Source organism: Lampris incognitus, chromosome 1 (genome assembly GCF_029633865.1).
Source record: "Lampris incognitus isolate fLamInc1 chromosome 1, fLamInc1.hap2, whole genome shotgun sequence".
NCBI lineage: Eukaryota > Metazoa > Chordata > Actinopteri > Lampriformes > Lampridae > Lampris > Lampris incognitus.
In genome coordinates, this window is record NC_079211.1 from 13682700 (window position 1) to 13702654 (window position 19955).

Genomic DNA, 19955 nt, shown 5'->3' on the forward strand with positions numbered 1-19955 from the left:
CCATCAAAGGGGCCAACACATACATACACACACACACACACACACACACACACACACACATAGGGACAATTTAGTATGGCTGATTCACCTGACCTACATGTCTTTGGACTGTGGGAGGAAACCGAAGCACCCGGAGGAAACCCACACACACATGGGGAGAACATGCAGACTCCACACGGAGGACGACCTGGGACAACCCTCAAGCTTGGACTACCCCGAGGCTCAAACACAGGACCTTCTTGCTGGGAGGCGACCGCGCTAACCACTGCGCCATCGTGCCACGCTCTACATTAACTACAATTCCAAACAATATCTTGTCTCATATCACGAAATCGATGCTGATATATTGCCAAGCTCTGCTTTAAAGTGACGTGTAAAATTGCCAATGATAGTGTGGTTCTTCTTCTTCTTTTAAACATCATATATGCGCATGTAGTCCTTGAAGCTACCAAGGTCTCATCTCATTCGACGCTTTGCTGAGGAGCCCCATGATGAAATCTGATATAATGACAGTTGTTGAGGTAGAGAAGAGAATCTTTTTCTTCGGTTTTCCACAGTCTTATTCACCCCATGGTCTGGGAATTCATTCTCCAGGGTATCTTTGCCACATCCACCTTGTTATTGGATTTTTTTTTGTGCAATATAAAACTTTATGTGATTGCGCATTACAAGCCATTCTGGTTTTAAATGATGCCCTAATGATGCCCTCGTGGTACTGCGTGCATGACACGACACCCCGTTCCCTCCCACTTCAGCACACACACACACAAGTATACACCATGGAGCCATGTGAAGGGAAGGAACTTGTGCCATCACCCAAACAACTCCATAATGTCAAATGATTACCGATTTAAAGTTGTGTATCAAAGCAATTTGACTTCAAGCTCAGCTGAATCAAACTAAGCGCTTTTTTTATGAGCCTGGAAATGAGACCAACATGGATATTAAATACCTTTTATATAAGGACAAAAATTAACGTATTCATAATTTAGGGCACCAAATTTTCGCTGAGTGTTGAACTATGTTTCAAAAGGAAGCGCAATTTGTGTGCGCATGTGTATTGTTGTGTGCTCGTTTGTGAACACGTATGTGTATTTGTGCATCAAATATGTGCGCGTGTGGGTATATCTATTTGTATGTGTGTGTGTGTGTGTGTATATGTGTGTAAAGGATGAAGGGGAATGGGGTGTTATGCATGGAGTACAAAGAGGGCATCGATAGGGCATCATTTACAAAACCAGAATGGCATGCAATGCACAATCATATAAAATATTGTATTGCACAAAGAAACACAAATAAAAAATAAAAAAATAAATAAAAGCTTCAGAGGCTTCAGACCGACCAGAGGCGCCTCCTCTGGTCGGTCAAGGCGCCTGTTCAGGGGGGGGGGGGGGGGACAGCGTGATCCTCCCACGTGCTACGTCCCCCTGGTGACACGCCTCACTGTCAGGTGAAAAGAAGCGGCTGGCGACTCCACATGTATCGGAGGAGGCAAGTGATAGTCTGCAGCCCTCCCCGGATCGGAAGAGGGGCTGGAGCAGCGACCGCAACGGCTCAGAAGAGTGGAGTAATTGGCTGGATACAATCAAGAAGAGGAAAAGGGAAAAAAAATCAAAAAAAAAAAAAATTCAATGAGAAAAATAATGGCAAATAATGTAAAGAGGAAATTTTAGGATGTCCATAACCACCACCATAGTTTCCATACCAAAACCACCATAGTTTCTACATCTGTGTGCAAGGCTGCATACATGGATGCAGATACGTGTATGTATATGTGTGCCTGCGTTTATGTAGAGGTGTGACACTTACACAGCATGTGTGTGTGTGCACGCGCTTATTCCCTTCACATGCATGTTTTTCCTCATCTCATTCGAGTCCCCTCTTGCGACGGCGATTCCCCCTTCATAAAGCCCTGACGCCTCTTTGTAAAACATCTCTCTCAATTACTCCTCCCTTCCCAGAGAGACGAGACAACAAAAATAACCAAGAGGAACAATGACAAAACACATCTCACCCACAGCTCCACCATAAGCAGCGCCACAGGCCCTGTGAAACACACACACGCACACACACACACGCACACAGCAAACGTGCCCGCACACACTTACTAAAGTCTACAAATAACCCACACAACGGCAACGGTGCATCTTCTCATCATGACAAATGAAAGCAGACATCTGGCTGGTGTAAAAGGCAGCGCTTTCAAACGCAGTTGTTGTTGTTTCTCTCTCTCTTTTCCCAAGTCCTTTTAAATTCTCTAACTGACAGACAAAGTGACAGGCCGACAGGCAGAAGGTCAGACGCTCTCACAGGAGACAGGGAGACTGTTGAATAGCGTGGCATTAAAAGTAAGCTTTAGATTTCTAGGGTAGCATTTAGCGCCATGGTGCTACGCCGCAGCAAATTGAGTTGGCAAGATAAATACATTTGTGACAATCTATTCTGCATGACTTTGTGTGTGTGTGTGTGTTTGTGCGAGTATGTGTGTGTGTGTTTGTGCGAGTATGTGTGTTTGTGTGTGAGTAATATGTGCTTCCCTGACTATATGTAACAGAAGGGACACAGTGCAAGTTCATTACCACTGCCAACATTTAACACAATTTCAAAAGTACATACCACGGATGTGTCACTTACTCTATGCATTCCTGACCCCCCCCCCCCACACACATGCACACCACAAGAACATGCATGCAAAAATGGCCATACATCACCCACAGACACAAATATCCAGCTGCGTACTCCAATTTTCTAAAGCATGAGTGCATTCTCGTTTCCACATCATCCTGATCTGTGTGCTGCAGTATTAAGATGTCTGAAAATGAAGCCCTTCTGCTGCTCTCTGAAAATGCACCTGCGTAGTTTTAAAATTTCTACAAAAAAAACCCATCTAGAATCTTTCTCTTTGGTTATTGTTTCTTTACCTGGCACTTCACTAAAACACAATCAGTCAAGGGACACAGGAGTATGTGTTTCTGTCCTCAGCGCCTCTGAATGACTAGTGATCATATTGTTAATCTACTACTACTACTTTCAGCTGCTCCCGTTAGGAGTCACCACAGCGGATCATCCATTTCCATCTCTTCCTGTCCTCTGTATCTTCCTCTGTCACACCAATCACCTGCATGTCCTCCCTCACCACATCCATAAACCTCCTCTTTGGCCTTCCTCTTTTGCTCTTCCCTGGCAGCTGCATATTCAGCATCCTTCTCCCAATATACCCAGCATCTCTCCTCCACACATGTCCAAACCACCTCAATCTTGCCTCTCTTGCTTTGTCTCCCAACCATCCAACCTGAGTGGTCCCTCTAATATAATCCTTCTTCATCACTCCCAGTGAAAATCTTAGCATCTTCAACTCTGCCACCTCCAGCTCTGCCTCCTGTCTTTTCATCAGTGCCACTGTCTCCAAACCTTATAACATAGCTGGTCTCTGTAAAGCTTCCCTTTAACTCTTGCTGGTACCCTTCTGTCCCAAATCACTCCTGACACTCTTTTCCACCCACTCCACCCTGCCTGCACTCTCTTCTTCACCTCTCTTCTGCACTCCCCGTTACTTTGGACAGTTGACCCCAAGTATTCAAACTCATACGCCTTTGTCACCTCCACTCCTTGAATCCTCACCATTCCACTGTCCTCCCTCTCATTCATGCATAGGTATTCCGTCTTGCTCCTACTGACTTTCATTCCTCTTCTCTCCAGTGCATACCTCCACCTCTCCAGGCTCTCCTCAACCTGCACCCTACTCTCACTACAGATCAAAATGTCATCCGCAAACATCATAGTCCACGGAGACTCCTGCCTGATCTCGTCCGTCAACCCGTCCATCACCACTGCAAACAAGAAAGGGCTCAAAGCCGATCCTTGATGTAATCCCACCTCCACCTTGAACCCATCTGTCATTCCAACCGTACACCTCGCCACTGTCACACTTCCCTCATACAGATCCTGCATCACTCCTACATACTTCTCTGCAACTCCCGACTTCCTCATACAATAATAATAATAAATAATTGTGATCATATTGTTAATGATCTGACTAAACTCAGCTTTTTCTACTTTTGTGCATTATAATGAGTTTCTCTGGGTGTGAGCATTACCCAAGTGTCCTTAAATGTGAAATCCAGAGGCTGATCCTGTATTGAGCTGCCATTTACCGAAGTAAAAAAAAAAGTGTCTACTTGAACACTGACCTCTTTAGTTCACTGATGTGAATAACAACAACAAATCAAAGCAAGTGAGACAAACTAATTCATATAGAAAGGCAGCGGACACGTTTGCCGACATTTGCCATTTTGGGACGCCCTAGGTCGATATTGTTTGCTGCGAAAGCAGATAGTTTGCTGAGGACTGCGAGTTCAGGCCAAGTCTTTCCGCAGGCACGACGTCAAATACACTCTGTGTTTCTGGCTCCTGTGTTTCTGAATGCAGAAATCTGACTGGGGGGGGGGGGGGGGTGAGTAGTCTACATGGTTTCAACCACTACCATTCAAATCCTGCTGGCTGTTATTTGCCAGTCAAATTTTAAAACACAGATACATACAAGCACACATATACATAAAATAAAAACATAAGGACATGTACACACACCCACACACATGCACACACACACACACACACACACACACACACACACACACACACACACACACACACAAGCTTGTCTTGCTACCCTTGTGGAGAATAAAAATTAATGTTGGAATAATATGGAAGTTTGTATTGGACTTCATTAGTTGTAACCCCGTAGAAGACAATCCACATGACACACAAATATCTCACTATCCATAAACATGTTTTTTTTTATTTGTATTGTGTAAAATCATAATCCACAAAAATACTGTGATTTGCAAATACACATAACTTACTCTGTAAACAGTATTTTAATTTCACATAAAAATGTTTTACAAAGGTTTCACCATGACGAATACATGTAAAATTATATTTACGCATTTGTGGATCCATTTGTACATGTGAAACGGGTTTTGCATATTTGTGGCTTGCTTCCTGTCAGTTTGTGGGCCACATGACATTTGTGACTTTCCTCCTATTTGTTTGCGGATTTTTGTCCAATTCCCACAGCAGCGTATTGCTTCCTCACCAGAAAAAAAGAAAAACATGATCAGTATCATGTTATAACATGATTCATTTCACGTTATAACGTGAAACATAGTTGGTCTCGGGCGGAGGTGGTTGTGAACTAGCAGCACTTGGCCTTTTGTAATGAATTGACATCACCATGGCCCCAAATACGGATACCCCACTGATGAAATGGCTACGAAATCGTGGTGTACCAGAAGAGTGCCTCTCACGCATGGAACAAGAACGTGTATATTTACGTAGCCCATTTAGTGTAAAACCTGTTTTTAATTGCTGCCGTACAGCAACACACATACAGCTTTAAGCAGGCTCCTGCATTCCCCTTTTCCTTAAGGGTCATCCAACTTTGTATGGCTCGCATAAGTTAGCCAACTTAGCAAGCCAGTCAGCCTGGGTAAGTCCGGTAATTAGGTTACCTTTCCGTGTCTAGGCACTGACTATGATTGGAAGGACACACAAAAAATATAGCTTTATAGTGATACATATGTATGTATATCAATGTAGAATTTAGTTTGATCAGCTGTGTTACCAGGAAAGGGGAATGCAGGTGCCTGCTTAAGGCTGTATGTGTACTGCTGTAGGTGAGGCTTTTTGAGAACGCATCATGCCCAGTGCTGGATGAATCGTTGCCAGGAACTGAAAGACAATGACTGTTTCTCTGGATACTTCTTGGACAAGCAGCTTGTATTGTTTACTTGTCTGAACATCATTGACGTATGTTAGTAGGTCTATGTGGCTTTCTGTCCCTGTGTGTGTGTGTGTGTGTGTGTGTGTGTGTGTGTGTGTGTGTGTGTGTGTGTGTGTGTGTGTAAGCACATGCATCTCTATCTCATGCTGCTGCAGCATTTCCCCCATTTGAGAGATGAAACAAAAATACAATCTATTAATGGAATAAAAAAAAAAGAACCCAAAGGTGACTTCCTGTCAGTTAGACAGGGCAGAGGACATTGAGAATTCCCACAGAAGCCAGGATGCAGAGGCCAACCGTAAAGACAGCCAGGAGTTCTTATCAAGCATAGAGGCCACACGCTTTACAGATTTTGAGAGGAAGACCTCCTTTGGGATGTCAGTGTTCAACTTGGGCAATGCCATCATGGGAAGTCGAATTTTGGGACTGGCGTATTCCATGGTCAACACTGGGGTCATCCTATTTTTGATACTCCTAACAGTAGTGGCAGGCCTCTCATCATACTCCATCCGGAATTGTAGGTATCTGTGCTTATGAGCAGCTGGGCTATTGGTCCTTTGGGACACCAGGCAAGATGGCTGTAGGCATTGCCATCACACTACAGAACATTGGAGCCATGTCCAGTTACCAGTACATAGTCAAGTATGAGTTTCCTCTGGTCATTCAGGCCTTCCTCAAGGTGGACAAGCCTGCAGGAGAATGGTACATGAATGGGAACTACCTGGTGGTCATCGTGTAGGTTGCAGTGATTCTTCCACTAACTCTGATGAAGCAGTTAGGGTACTTGGGATACACCAGTGGCTTCTCCCTCAGCTGCATGGTCTACTTCCTCATCGCAGTCATCTACAAGAAGTTTGCTATTCCCTTTCCATTTGTGGACTCCGCTTTCAATAACACCGCCACCAGTATGAACTTAAGTGCTGCAGATTCAGGTGGGGAAGACAATCCTGCCTGTGTTTCCAAACTAGTCAACCTCAATTCACAGACGGCCTATACCATCCCCATCCTGGCGATCGCCTTTGTGTGCCACCCCAAGGTCCTGCCCATCTACACAGAGCCGCGCATCCCTATCAAGAAAAAGATGCAGCATGTGTCCAATATCTCCATTACAGTTATGTACACTATGTACTTCCTGGCTGCTCTTTTTGGAAACTTGGCTTTCTATGGTGAGGTGGAGGCCGAGCTGCTCGACACCTATAGCCGTATTGCCCCATACGACACGCTGATTTTGTGCGTTCGCGTGGCTGTCCTCACTCTCACTGTGCCCATTGTGCTCTTTCCCATGTGCAGAGCCATCCAGCAGATGCTGTTCCCCAACAAGACTTTCTTCTGGCCCCACCACATCGCCATTGCCCTCATTCTGCTCTCCTTCATCAACCTACTCGTCTTCTTCACTCTAAACATCTTTGGCGCTACATCCGCCCCTTGTCTCATATTCATCTTTCCAGCTATTTTCTACATTCGCATTTTGCCCAAAGAAGAGGCGCCTATGCGCTCAACCCCCAAAATCCTGGCTGCCTGCTTTGCTGAGTCAGGCATCCTGTTTATGATCATGAGCCTCAGCTTTATCGTCATTGACTGGACATCAGGAGGCGGCAAAGCCAGCAGTGGTCAGTCACTATGTTCCACTCTGTAATTTTTCAGAAAGCACTAGCCACAGAGCAGGAGGGCTCTCGCTCCCTCTGGAATAGCTCCACCTCTGAGGATGTAGATACAGCATTGAAGAAAATTCTCCACTTCTCCTTGAACCAAAATAAATAAATAAATAAATAAACAAATAAAAGAAATCATTGTTGAGACATGTCATGTTCTTGATGGTTGCATTTTTTGGTTTTGGTGCAAAAGAAGGTTGTATAATGTCACCTTGGGCCTGTGAGCTTAATGTTTCAAGTTAAGGAGATCCCAGTCAAACTTCCATCTAGCTTCTCACTGGCCAGTAGGAAGTTTGGGAAATAAACCGAGACATCCAGGGAACACTGTACAAGCACTCATGCAGAAACACATACATCATACTGCTGCACTTAACCTTTCTTGGTCTGTTTTAATATCATTATACCCATTTTTCTGTGTTAATAAAAGTGAAGCTAAAAATGCAAAAAACACAAAGGCAGAAAGGCAGGTGGAATGTCTGCGTACATAAAGGTGAATTCACATTCTTAAAGGCATCCTGTCTTTTTCTTGGCAAAATGTTTTATTAACAAAACGATCCACCACAGACTTTACGAGTGTGTTAACAGATGTATGTTCTACCTGACAAAGATTACGGCATATTTTGGCGAGGATCAGATCACATCCTTGGGCTGCAAGACAAGAGAGGAAACATCTGCGTCACAACACAATTATAAGCTAGACATTTTCTTCCATGTTTTTGCCCACTATGTAGAGCCTCATTGAAATTCATACAATAAGACTAATCACGTTTTACATTTTAATGACTATTGCAACCAGAAAACTTTCAACATACCCTGGTTCCATTTCCATTTTTTGGTTTGTTTGGCCCTTAGTTTAAGTGGAGGGGCCCTGAAGAACTTCATGGTCATTTCTAAACATAGCGATCCATGTTGTTTATTTAGCATGAGGCTATTTTCCCACAGTAGAAATATAAGCCTGTTATACACAAGTAAGGCCTCATCTTCTCATCATTCAGTTTTGCAGAAATCCCATGCAGAATCAGGTTTCAAAAATAAAGTTGAGGGGAGTCCGGGTAGCATAGCAGTCTAGTCTGTTGCCATTAAACATGGGGATCGCCAGTTCAAATCTCTGTGTTACCTCCGGCTTGGTCGGGCGTCCCTACAGACACAATTGGCCATGTCTGCGGGTGGGAAGCCAGATGTGGGTATGTGTCCTGGTGGCTGCACTAGCACTTCCTCTGGTCAGTCAGGGTGCCTGTTCGGGGGGTAGGGGGAACTGGGGGGAATAATGTGATCCTCCCACATGCTATGTCCCCCTGGTGAAACGCCTCACTGTTAGGTGAAAAAAAAAAGTGGCTGATGACTCCACATGTATCGGAGGAGGCATGTGGTAGTCTGCAGCCCTCCCCAGCTCAGCAGAGGTGGTGGAGCAGCGACCGGGACGGCTCGAAAAATAGGGTAATTGGCCAAGTACAATAGGGGAGGAAAAAGGGGGAGGAAGCGAAAAACTTATCTCTTCACATGCCAAATAAACAGCTTTGCTGGATAGCCCAATTTCTTCCCTTTCTGGACATGGAACCTCCTTTTGGTTTAACATGTTCCAGAGAATGCTCCTGCTAGGCAAGATAATCAATGATTGGCGCAGCCGCACAAACTTAGATTTGCAAAATATTTAAAGCCTAATCATAAAGCTGTAGATTTGAGTCGCTGATCAGATACAGTATTTAAAATGAAAAGGTCATTATTCAATAGCCTTAATATATCTATTATAGTGTTTGCCAATGTACCTTAGCTGTAGGTCTTCTATGAGGTGCTTTGCCAATTCTACAGGCCAGAATGACTCTTTGTAACACAAAGTAGGGTATCTTCAGAGTCCTCCACTTGCCAAAGCTGTCTCAGTTTGCTAGTCTTTCTAGTTTCAGATCTAGGATCATAAGAAAGGGCCATGTACACACATTAACCAAAACAAATTGAAAAGACAAAAATCCCAGAAAATGTCATTTCAAACATACCACTTGTTTAGAGAAGTGAGTGTGGCTCTTGTGTGGTTTTCCAACGGGATTCCCGGTTTTTCCTCCAAGTTCACAATTCCAGAAATATAGCCACCGCTTCTCTTCGGTATTTGAAAAGATGAAGGCACCCAGGATAGATCTATAAAACGTTATCCCAAAGAGCAAAGGTTAACCTTATCGTCCGATCACATATCTAATCCAATGTAAAAACACGGTGGAATGGTGAGCAGTTGCTGTATTATCAGTTGCCATAACCGTTCTCATGGCCTGCTTGGGAAACGGATCGGCAACACAGTGGAACTGGGGTCGCCGAGTCCGCGTGTTCACGGCATTTCCATCCATCCATTATCCAAACCGCTTCTCCTTGCTCAGGGTCGCGGGGAGGATGGAGCCTATCCCAGCAGCCACTGGGCGGCGGGCCAAATGTGTTCACGGCATTTTCACACAGTGAAGTTGTAATCAAAACACATTTAACTATTATGCGGTTACCGCTAGCTCCGTAGCTTGGCACAGGGTAGCCAAGCTGTCAACAGCACTGCAAATAGCACTGCGTTGGCGCTGCCAAAGCACACTTAGTAAAAGTTAACAACCAACATGTGGCCGAAGTGAAACAAACTGTAATGACTAAACGAAATGCAGTTGCTGGCCTTGTAAAAAGAAGTTGTTTTGTTGAGTTTAGAGCGATTACAGAGGTGTGTGTGCGTGTGTGTGTGTGTGTGTGTGTGTGTGTGTGTGTGTGTGGTGACTGGTGATTACCTACCTTTCTTTGTGTGCACGAAGGTTTCCTGGTCGTTAACTCTGAAAACCTGCAGGTCCTGCACCCATCCATTTGTAAATTGAAGGTAAGCCTCGAGAGATGTATAATTCCTGAACTGCTCAGGCGTGTAAGCGCTCACGCCACAACCAAGGTAGGAAAACACGCCTGGAAATGTGACTTGGCGGTAGCTCGTTGAGATCACCCGACCACTCTTTTCCTTCGTACAGATCGAGCTCGTTAATGTCCTTGTTGAGCTGGGGTGCGCAATCGTCTTCTTGCGTATGGAGGATAAGCAAAGCTTGACTCGGTTTTCTCTTTAGCCTTTAACGTTAGGCACATTTATTAAGGCATATACAACAGGGCTTGGCTCTCTGCTACCGACTCTTAAACCAGCTTACAAGACTGCCGCACAGAGAACGTGGTGACGTCACATCTGAATGTACCGTAAAGACGGAACAATAATACGGCTGGTACCGTAATACAATGAGTACGGGCGCCATCAAATAACAACACTTAACAGTCCTCTTATTTTTTGAGGTAGCACTTCTTTGCTTTCTTGTTCAGCTTCTCCCAGTAAGGAATCTTGCACTCGATCTTCCCCCGGTCCGTTCGTGTTTGTTTTTTCTCTGCTGATTAGCGTTTCTTGTTGCCGTGTGCTCGTGGTCGCTGTACGCAAATTGACTGTTTACAACGACAGCGCTACATAAATCATGGCGACTACTACCCAGAATGCAATGCGCCATCATGTGGCCTCTCATTCTCTGGAGCAAACATTACCAAGCGCTCTGCACGTGAGGCTTGTTTACAAAGGAAACCTGTTGACGTAAAGTTAACTTGTTAACAGTTATATTGTCAGTCAATTTCTGGGGCTGTCCCATTTTTGCGGCTTCGAATATTCGAATACTCGAATATTCGGGTCCAGCCTTAAAAATGTCATCCAATATTTTCATGGCACATAATATGGGGCACATGTTATGACATTCTAATGTTAGCATGACTGAATATTGTAAATTAAAGTAGTAACCTACATAATTTGTACAACACTAGCGTAACTTACCCTTCATCGTTGAAAACTCATGAACGTGCAATCAGCGCACGGGCTGAGGTGGTCACAGAGGTCGCCGAAGCTGCTCGGCTACGTCTTGCGAAACCACGCCCATTTGGGGAGTCCCCCACACCGACACGCAACTGGATGTGACGTATTCAGGTGTGTGTGCGCGCGTGTGTGTATCGCCGCCAGCTGGCGTAGTTACAAACTGCATCTCACAATTGTCGATTTTTACTACACACCTGCTGCGGTAGGAATTACACAAAAATTCGGAAATAGGAGGGAAGTCACAAATGTCATGTGGCCACAAACTGACAGGAAGCTATCCACAAATGAGCAAAACCCGTTTCACATGTGCAAATGGATCCACAAATGCGTAAATATCACTTTACATGTATTTGTTGTGGTGAAACTGTTTACATATGTAAAACATTTTTATGTGAAATTAAAATACATGTTTACAGTGTGAGTTATGCATATTTGCAAATCGCTCTATTTTTGTGGATGATGATTTTACACATCACAAATTAAAAAATAACATGTTTTTGGATAGTAAGATATTTGTGGATCATGGTACACATTTGCGGATTGTCTTCTGTGGGTTATAACTATTAAAGTCAAATAAAAACGTCCACAGATTAAAAACCCGACTTCCCTAACAACACACCCTAAAATTAACCCCAACCTTAATCCTTGTCACAATGCTTACCCATTACCCTAACCCTAAATGATCCAAAAACAACTCAAATTTTAACCTAACCATAGCCCCTAACCTTAAACCTGAGCCTAACTGTAACACATAACTTTAATACTAGGCTAAGCCTAACCACATCCCCATTTGTAACCCCATCCCTAAACATAACCCCTAGCCCAGAAATAACCCTTTTCCCCCTAGTGCCTAAAAAGATTACCCTAAAACGTAGGTGGTTTCGGATTTTACTACCCTCGAGTACATTGGGTACCCATAACAATACAAAAAGCAAGGTCTCTCTCTCTCTTTCTCTCTCTCTCACCACATCTATGATCTGCAGCAGCGTGAGTCCCAGTTCCACCAGTATGGGCGCTGAGTCGTTGACCACCGGTCTCTCCAGTCGGTTGTAGTTGGCCAGCAATTCCTTGTAAAGCTTCCTCTGGTGCTCCCCCTGCAGGGACCCTTGGGAAATGTAAGAGAGGGTACAGTATGGGTCAAAATGTATGTCTATCATTTTGGAAATACATACACTACCGTTCAAAAGTTTGGGATCACATTGAAATGTCCATATTTTTGAAGGAAAAGCACTGTACTTTTCAATGAAGATAACTTTAAACTAGTCTTAACTTTAAAGAAATACACTCTATACATTGCTAATGTGGTAAATGACTATTCTAGCTGCAAATGTCTGGTTTTTGGTGCAATATCTACATAGGTGTATAGAGGCCCATTTCAAGCAACTATCACTCCAGTGTTCTAATGGTACAATGTGTTTGCTCATTGGCTCAGAAGGCTAATTGATGATTAGAAAACCCTTGTGCAATCATGTTCACACATCTGAAAACAGTTTAGCTTGTTACAGAAGCTACAAAACTGACCTTCCTTTGAGCAGATTGAGTTTCTGGAGCATCACATTTGTGGGGTCAATTAAACGCTCAAAATGGCCAGAAAAAGAGAACTTTCATCTGAAACTCGACAGTCTATTCTTGTTCTTAGAAATGAAGGCTATTCCATGCGAGAAATTGCTAAGAAATTGAAGATTTCTTACACCGGTGTGTACTACTCCCTTAAGAGGACAGCACAAACAGGCTCTAACCAGAGTAGAAAAAGAAGTGGGAGGCCGCGTTGCACAACTGAGCAAGAAGATAAGTACATTAGAGTCTCTAGTTTGAGAAACAGACGCCTCACAGGTCCCCAACTGGCATCTTCATTAAATAGTACCCGCAAAACACCAGTGTCAACATCTACAGTGAAGAGGCGGCTGCGGGATTCTGGGCTTCAGGGCAGAGTGGCAAAGAAAAAGCCATATTTGAGACTGACCAATAAAAGAAAAAGATTAAGATGGGCAAAAGAACACAGACATTGGACAGAGGAAGACTGGAAAAAAGTGTTGTGGACGGATGAATCCAAGTTTGAGGTGTTTGGATCACAAAGAAGAACGTTTGTGAGATGCAGAACAAATGAAAAGATGCTGGAAGAATGCCTGACGCCATCTGTTAAGCATGGTGGAGGTAATGTGATGGTCTGGGGTTGCTTTGGTGCTGGTAAGGTGGGAGATTTGTAAAGGGTAAAAGGGATTCTGAATAAGGAAGGCTATCACTCCATTTTGCAACGCCATGCCATACCCAGTGGACAGCGCTTGATTGGAGCCAATTTCATCCTACAACAGGACAATGACCCTAAACACACCTCCAAATTGTGCAAGAACTATTTAGAGCAGAAGCAGGCAGCTGGTATTCTATCGGTAATGGAGTGGCCAGCGCAGTCACCAGATCTGAACCCCATTGAGCTGTTGTGGGAGCAGCTTGACCGTATGGTACGCAAGAAGTGCCCATCCAACCAATCCAACTTGTGGGAGCTGCTTCTGGAAGCGTGGGGTGCAATTTCTCCAGATTACCTCAACAAATTAACAGCTAGAATGCCAAAGGTCTGCAATGCTGTAATTGCTGCAAACGGAGGATTCTTTGACGAAAGCAAAGTTTGATGTAAAAAAAATCTTATTTCAAATACAAATCATTATTTCTAACCTTGTCAATGTCTTGACTCTATTTTCTATTCATTTCACAACATATGGTGGTGAATAAGTGTGACTTTTCATGGAAAACACAAAATTGTTTGGGTGATCCCAAACTTTTGAACGGTAGTGTATAAACGGCCGTAACAGCCAACAGAACTCAATCTACTGTCGTCTCACCGTTCAGCAGTGGAAAAGTAGTTTTGGTGTTGTTGGCACCGAATTTTGTTGTTTAGAAATCAGGCGAATATTATTTTTGCAGTGTCACATTTAAATTTGTATTTGAGGGATTTAGTGGACACTCTTCACAGTGGCTTATAAAGAGAGAGAGCACGCCAGATGTTTAGTGTCAGTCGTAAAGCACGCTTCAGGATGCTTGGCTGTTTGATGGACACATAAGCTGTTAAACTGCAGCCTAACTCAAAACTTCCAGGTGGACCTTCAGACGCATCGCTTTGATGCACGTCTCTTCTGTCCCAGTTTATTGTGATTCTTTCACAGGTAATATGATGCCAAGCCTTCGCTTATTAGTACATACTGTAACCGATACGGGCTGTACTGCACCACAAGGCGACATCACTAACCGTTCGGCTAAAGGGTCAGACCCGTTAGATTGGGACTAACGTGTCTTATTAGTAGTTTACAATACCTTTGAAATATGACGATTGTGGGGTTGGAGGGCGAGAAACGAGAAGGGGTACATCTTTAAATCTGTGGGTGTGGAGATGACCTCAGGCATGACTACGTTTGTTTTGTTTTTTTTTTCATTGAATGCTGATTGATGGCTAGTACTGCTAAAATGCGACCTAGCTAGCAGCCATGGCATACACGTGTCTAGCTGACGTAGTTTTACAATACTAATCGACTCGACGTCCGTTGTAAAGTTGGAAAAACACAAACACCTTATTCCACACGTGTCACAAACAGGTCAAATCCACGGAATTTTCCTTTGCTGGATAATAACAAACTAAGCACCATGACAGGACTCGGAAAGAAACCCATGTGACTCCACAGCTATGCTAGCGTCCACTCCATTTCCCAGTTTAACCGCGTTGACTAATGCGCGAGGCTGCGCTCTCTTAAAGGAACAGTACACAATTACAAAAAAAGAGAGAACGAAATAGCCAAACAGACATAGATATAACACTTAAAGTCAACTTTAATGAACAACGTACCTTCCCATTATGATTATTAGTTTACTTTTGATTTTCTAAAATTCGAAAATTATAGCGTCCGCGGTGGTGTAGCGGTCTAAGCGTCGGCTTTGTGTCGATGCAGTTGCCCGCTGAGGACCGAGGTTCGCGCCCCGGTCTCGTCAGATCCGACTATGGCCGAACTCGATGAAGTAGCAATAATTGGCAACGCTGTCTTCGGGAGGGGGCGGAGTCGGCTTGTGTTCGTCACATGAATGCGTGTGTGGGTGTGTCGGATAAGCAGTGGTTCGGCCTGGATTCGCCTGGTCATGAAAGTGGGGAGGCGTCTCCTTCGAGACTGCAGCCCGGAGAGATGCAGTTGGCGAACGCATGCAGTACGAGGGTGGGTGTTTGAACTAAAATAGGGATCGATTGGCCACTAAAAAGGGAAAAATCAGAAATAAATTTATAAAAAAACAAAAAAAATCGAAAATTATAATTCAAATGTACATCTTCTAGGAACAGGATAAGAAAACTATGAGAAAAACAACCGAATCCTTGCCTCATACAACAGCTATGTCGGTTGGTTTTAACATTATGTCTGGTATTAGATATGTCTCCATCATCCGATTTTTTATGAGAATTTTAAGTTGTGAATAAGAAATTATGAATTAATTTCGATTAAGAACCATATAAAATATCGGCAAACATTTGTGTTCATTTGAGGTGGAAAAGTTAGTTATGTCGATAAAGAAAAGATATGAAATGGGTGATGGAAAAGGGATTTCCAAATAAATGGTGATGTAGAGGATAAAGTCATTTGCTGTTATACTGCTTATTGCATTTCCTCGTCTTTCTCTTTGGACAGTGTGAAATATAACTAGGCACACCGATAAACGTGCAATAACTCCTTAATGTAGATTCTGAGTCAATTTCTTTCCTGAAAGTGAGTATTTGTTAAGTGTTGTAGTAGCTGATCCTTTTGATGACATGGTCCTGATGCATCCTGCACACAGCTGCTCATTCACACTACACCAGTTGATGGAAACACACACTATTTTGCATTTCCTGACGTCAACATTTCACATTTCTTCCAATGTATTCACTTAAAATTTGCACAAAATTTTGGATGGAAATAAAATTTTATTTAGGGTTTAGTTGCACTTTAAAGCTACCCTGGATTCCCACATCGTTATAATATACATTCGGTACCAAAGATTCAAGAGAGGAAGGTCAGCTATGAAGCTATACAATTTTCAGAGGACTAATGGGGAAAGGGCAAAAATAAAAAAAGGTGGAGGCCTGTGGGGTCCGATGGTCCCAGTAGAAATGACAGAGAAAGCCTGTCAATCAATCGCCATGTGTTCCTGCCAATGTGTCCTTGGAAAAACACCTCCGACCTATTCATTCACAGGAGAATATACGGTAACATCATACTACTGACTAAAATACATATATCAACAAGAAAAAGATCACTGTCACCAACCAGTATTTAAAAAATAAAACTCAAGGGTACTCAGGCACATCAACTGACACACAAACACACACAGTGGATGGTTTAGGAGTTGGCGTAGTCTCTTGGTTGGTACTTTTGGGGGTTCCTGGTGATTAGGATGATGTGTTTGTTGGCCCGCCTCTCATCACCGTTATTGATCACTCCACTTCATCTCCCTTATGCAAAGACTTTCTTCTGCTTAGTGCTACCCTACTGTCCCTGTCCCCTAATAGAGGGCACTAGACTCTCTCTCTCTCTCTCTCTCTCTCTCTCTCTCTCTCTCTCTCTCTCTCTCTCTCTCTCTCTTTCTCTCTCTCTCTCTCTCTCTCTCTCTCTCTCACTCTCATGCACACACACACACATACACACACACACACACACACACAACTGATGTAGTACACCTGGACATCCTGGCTCCTAGTGTCTATTTAAGAATGCTGCAGCAGTCTCTTTTCCCCCCTCTTCTCATATCTCTTCAGCAGAACAAGTCCCCCCCAGCCTATGTGGTTGTGTGTTTGCACTGTACAACAACCCAGCAACCTCTGGTACACCCACCACACATTACGCAACGCTGGTACTGACTTCTATCTTCAGACTGTGTTTTTGTAGTATTTGGATTATTTCAGTTTAAACGAGTCCATTTGTTTGAACTTGGATTTTCGTACAGTCTCCCTCAATGCCGCTTTCTACGAGTAAGATGGTAATATACATGTATATAGAATAAACCTAGTAGTTCCTGTAGTAAGAAGTGTCGGCTGTGTACATGCGAGACCGTATTTTCCATAAACAGGACTGAGAAATAAAAAGGGCCGAGGGTTGAGCCGGCTCACAGCGTGACACTGCTCGTACGGTGCAACTGGTTGACATTCAAGTACGCACATATGCACAGGATGCACACCTCTTAGTTTATAAGACATTCACCTGTACTAGCTTTACCCAGGACACGCCAGGGAGAGGAACACCGGGGGCTTTCGGCTAATGCCACGGTGGATACGCACATTCATCTGCATAGGAGCACAGCACACGCATGTGTGTTCACACCCGTACGTGCACACACACTGTAAGAGAACACGGCACCGATGCATTCACGCATCCCAAACATGCTGCACACACGCAGACTTTTTACCCCACAGACACGATGCAATGAATCCTCTTGCAAAAATGCCACATTATCGCCCCACTCATATAAACACTTAAATGGGGGGTGTTACAGCGCATACCACATGGCCGCAACCTTTGTCTTGCACGTCTTGAGAACAAGTAAGTGAGAAGGATGCTAGCTGCAGAGTGCTGCAGAGCTGTGAGGAGGGAAGGGAAGTGTCTTTGGCCCCGGCGCTTGGATGATGGGCTCCATTAAGGCCGTAATGAGGAGAGTTATGGCGGGGCTGCGCCTGAGGTCAAAGGAGAAAGAGACGGAGGAGCTGTGCGAAGCTGCTCAACGCAGCAGAAACTCACTCACAGCATCGAGAAACCAGCCGAGCAAGGGAGCGATTCCAGCAGAGGGGACGCCGATTCATCAACTCGGCGTACCTTCGCCACGCGTGTCTCCGTCCATCCACGTCGAATTGCACGTGCCGTTTGACAGAAACTAATTACCTCATTGAATCAGATACACACTCGTTTATGCACAGACGTAACATGACAAGTTCAACCACGTTGTAAGTTTACCTGTTTGATATTCGTGCACATTCGTTAGCTCGTGTGGATTCTGTGCAGATGATAAATAACCGGCAGGAACGCAAGAAAGGAGGCTATCACAGCGGGAGAATGGCACAATTTTGACGCATCAGTACACAGCGCCTTGAGGTCACACACACACACACACACACACACACACACACACACACACACACACACACACACACACACACACACACACAAGGGCTGCAAATTGGCAAGAATCTGCCGTTACGACGCAATATATCGCGATATATTGCGATATTCTAAGCAAGGTGATGTGTTGCGATTTCATAGGCCTGTGTTCTTTGTGTTTACGCTACTTCCTGTCTCGGTTTTTACACGGTTACGATGGGGTGGAGGAGTCAAATGGCCGAAGACGGATTACAACACGGCTATCTAACGGTCGGGGGTTTACACACAACACAAAATGAACCACTGTCTGCCATGAATCTCCGCATGTAAACTATTCTTTCTCCCCCCTCCTTTTTTTTCTCTGCAATTGTATCCGGTGTGGAGTTAGAAAACACCGAGACAGGAGACGTGAGAGTAGACGTAGTCGAGGTAGTTTACTAGCTCCAACTTAGCATGTCATACATTCGACAACGACACTGAACTGACTGTGAACCGGAAGCGGAAGTGCATTATCTGACCCCTCGCCTCTTCCCTTAAAGGTACACCGTCCTCTTAGGTGAATGTCTCTCGATATATAGATGTGGGTCACCACACCGGTCAATTACCCCACTCTTCCGAGCCGTCCTGGTTGCTGCTCCACCCCCTCTGCCGATCCGGGGAGGGCTGCAGACTACCGCATGTCTCCTCCTCCGATGCATGCGGAGTCGCCAGCCGCTTCTTTTCACCTGACAGTGAGGAGTTTCACCAGGGGGACATATAGTGCGTGGGAAGATCACATTACCCCCCCCCCGTTCCCCCTCCGCCCTGAACAGGCGCCCCGACTGACCAGAGGGGGCGCTAGTGCAGCGACCAGGACACACACCTACATCTGGCTTCCCACTCGCAGGCACGGCCAATTGTGTCTGTAGGGACGCCCGACCAAGCCGGAGGTAACACGGGGATTCGAACCGCCGATGCCTGTGTTGGTAGGCAACGGAATAGACCGCCACGCTGGACGCCCCCTTCTGCATGTAAACTATTAATTAAAAATTGATAGTGTTTCGAGAATCGATACAGTATCACAAAACATAATATCGCGATACTTAATTGTATCGATATTTTTACACCACTATCTCTCTCTCTCTCTCTCTCTCTCTCTCTCTCTCTCTCTCTCTCTCTCTCTCTCTCTCTCTCTCTCTCTCTCACACACACACACACACACACACACACACACACACACACACACACAAGTCCAAGTGTAGCGCGTGAACACATCGGTGCAATGGCTTTTGGAAAGTGGGCTGTGTTTAAATGTGTGGAGACGTTGCTCCACAGCCTCCTCTCTAACGTCCCACGTTTGTCTCATGCTTCATCACGAGGAGACAGGAATCGAGGTGCAAGTAAATACAACTGATCTGACAACATCAAACACGACTAGCTGGGCTCTCCCCTCCAGCTCCGCGGCTTGTCTAATAAAAAACCCTGGGGACGAGAATGAAATAATTGAATTATATAAACCGGAGCGCCACCTTTAATGTACAAACAAACCTAGGTGTGTGGTACACATCGGGGACAAAAGGATATTTATTTATTTATAATCA

General features: G+C 44.5%; 2 pseudogenes; one reads left to right on the forward strand and one right to left on the reverse strand.

Moving 5' to 3' along the window:
- The window catches only part of LOC130123036 (neuronal acetylcholine receptor subunit alpha-7-like), a 64087-nt pseudogene extending 44367 nt beyond the window's left edge, over nucleotides 1-19720 (reverse strand).
- LOC130117491 (sodium-coupled neutral amino acid transporter 3-like) lies at nucleotides 5713-7418 on the forward strand (annotated as a pseudogene).
- Nucleotides 19721-19955: the final 235 nt, after the last annotated feature.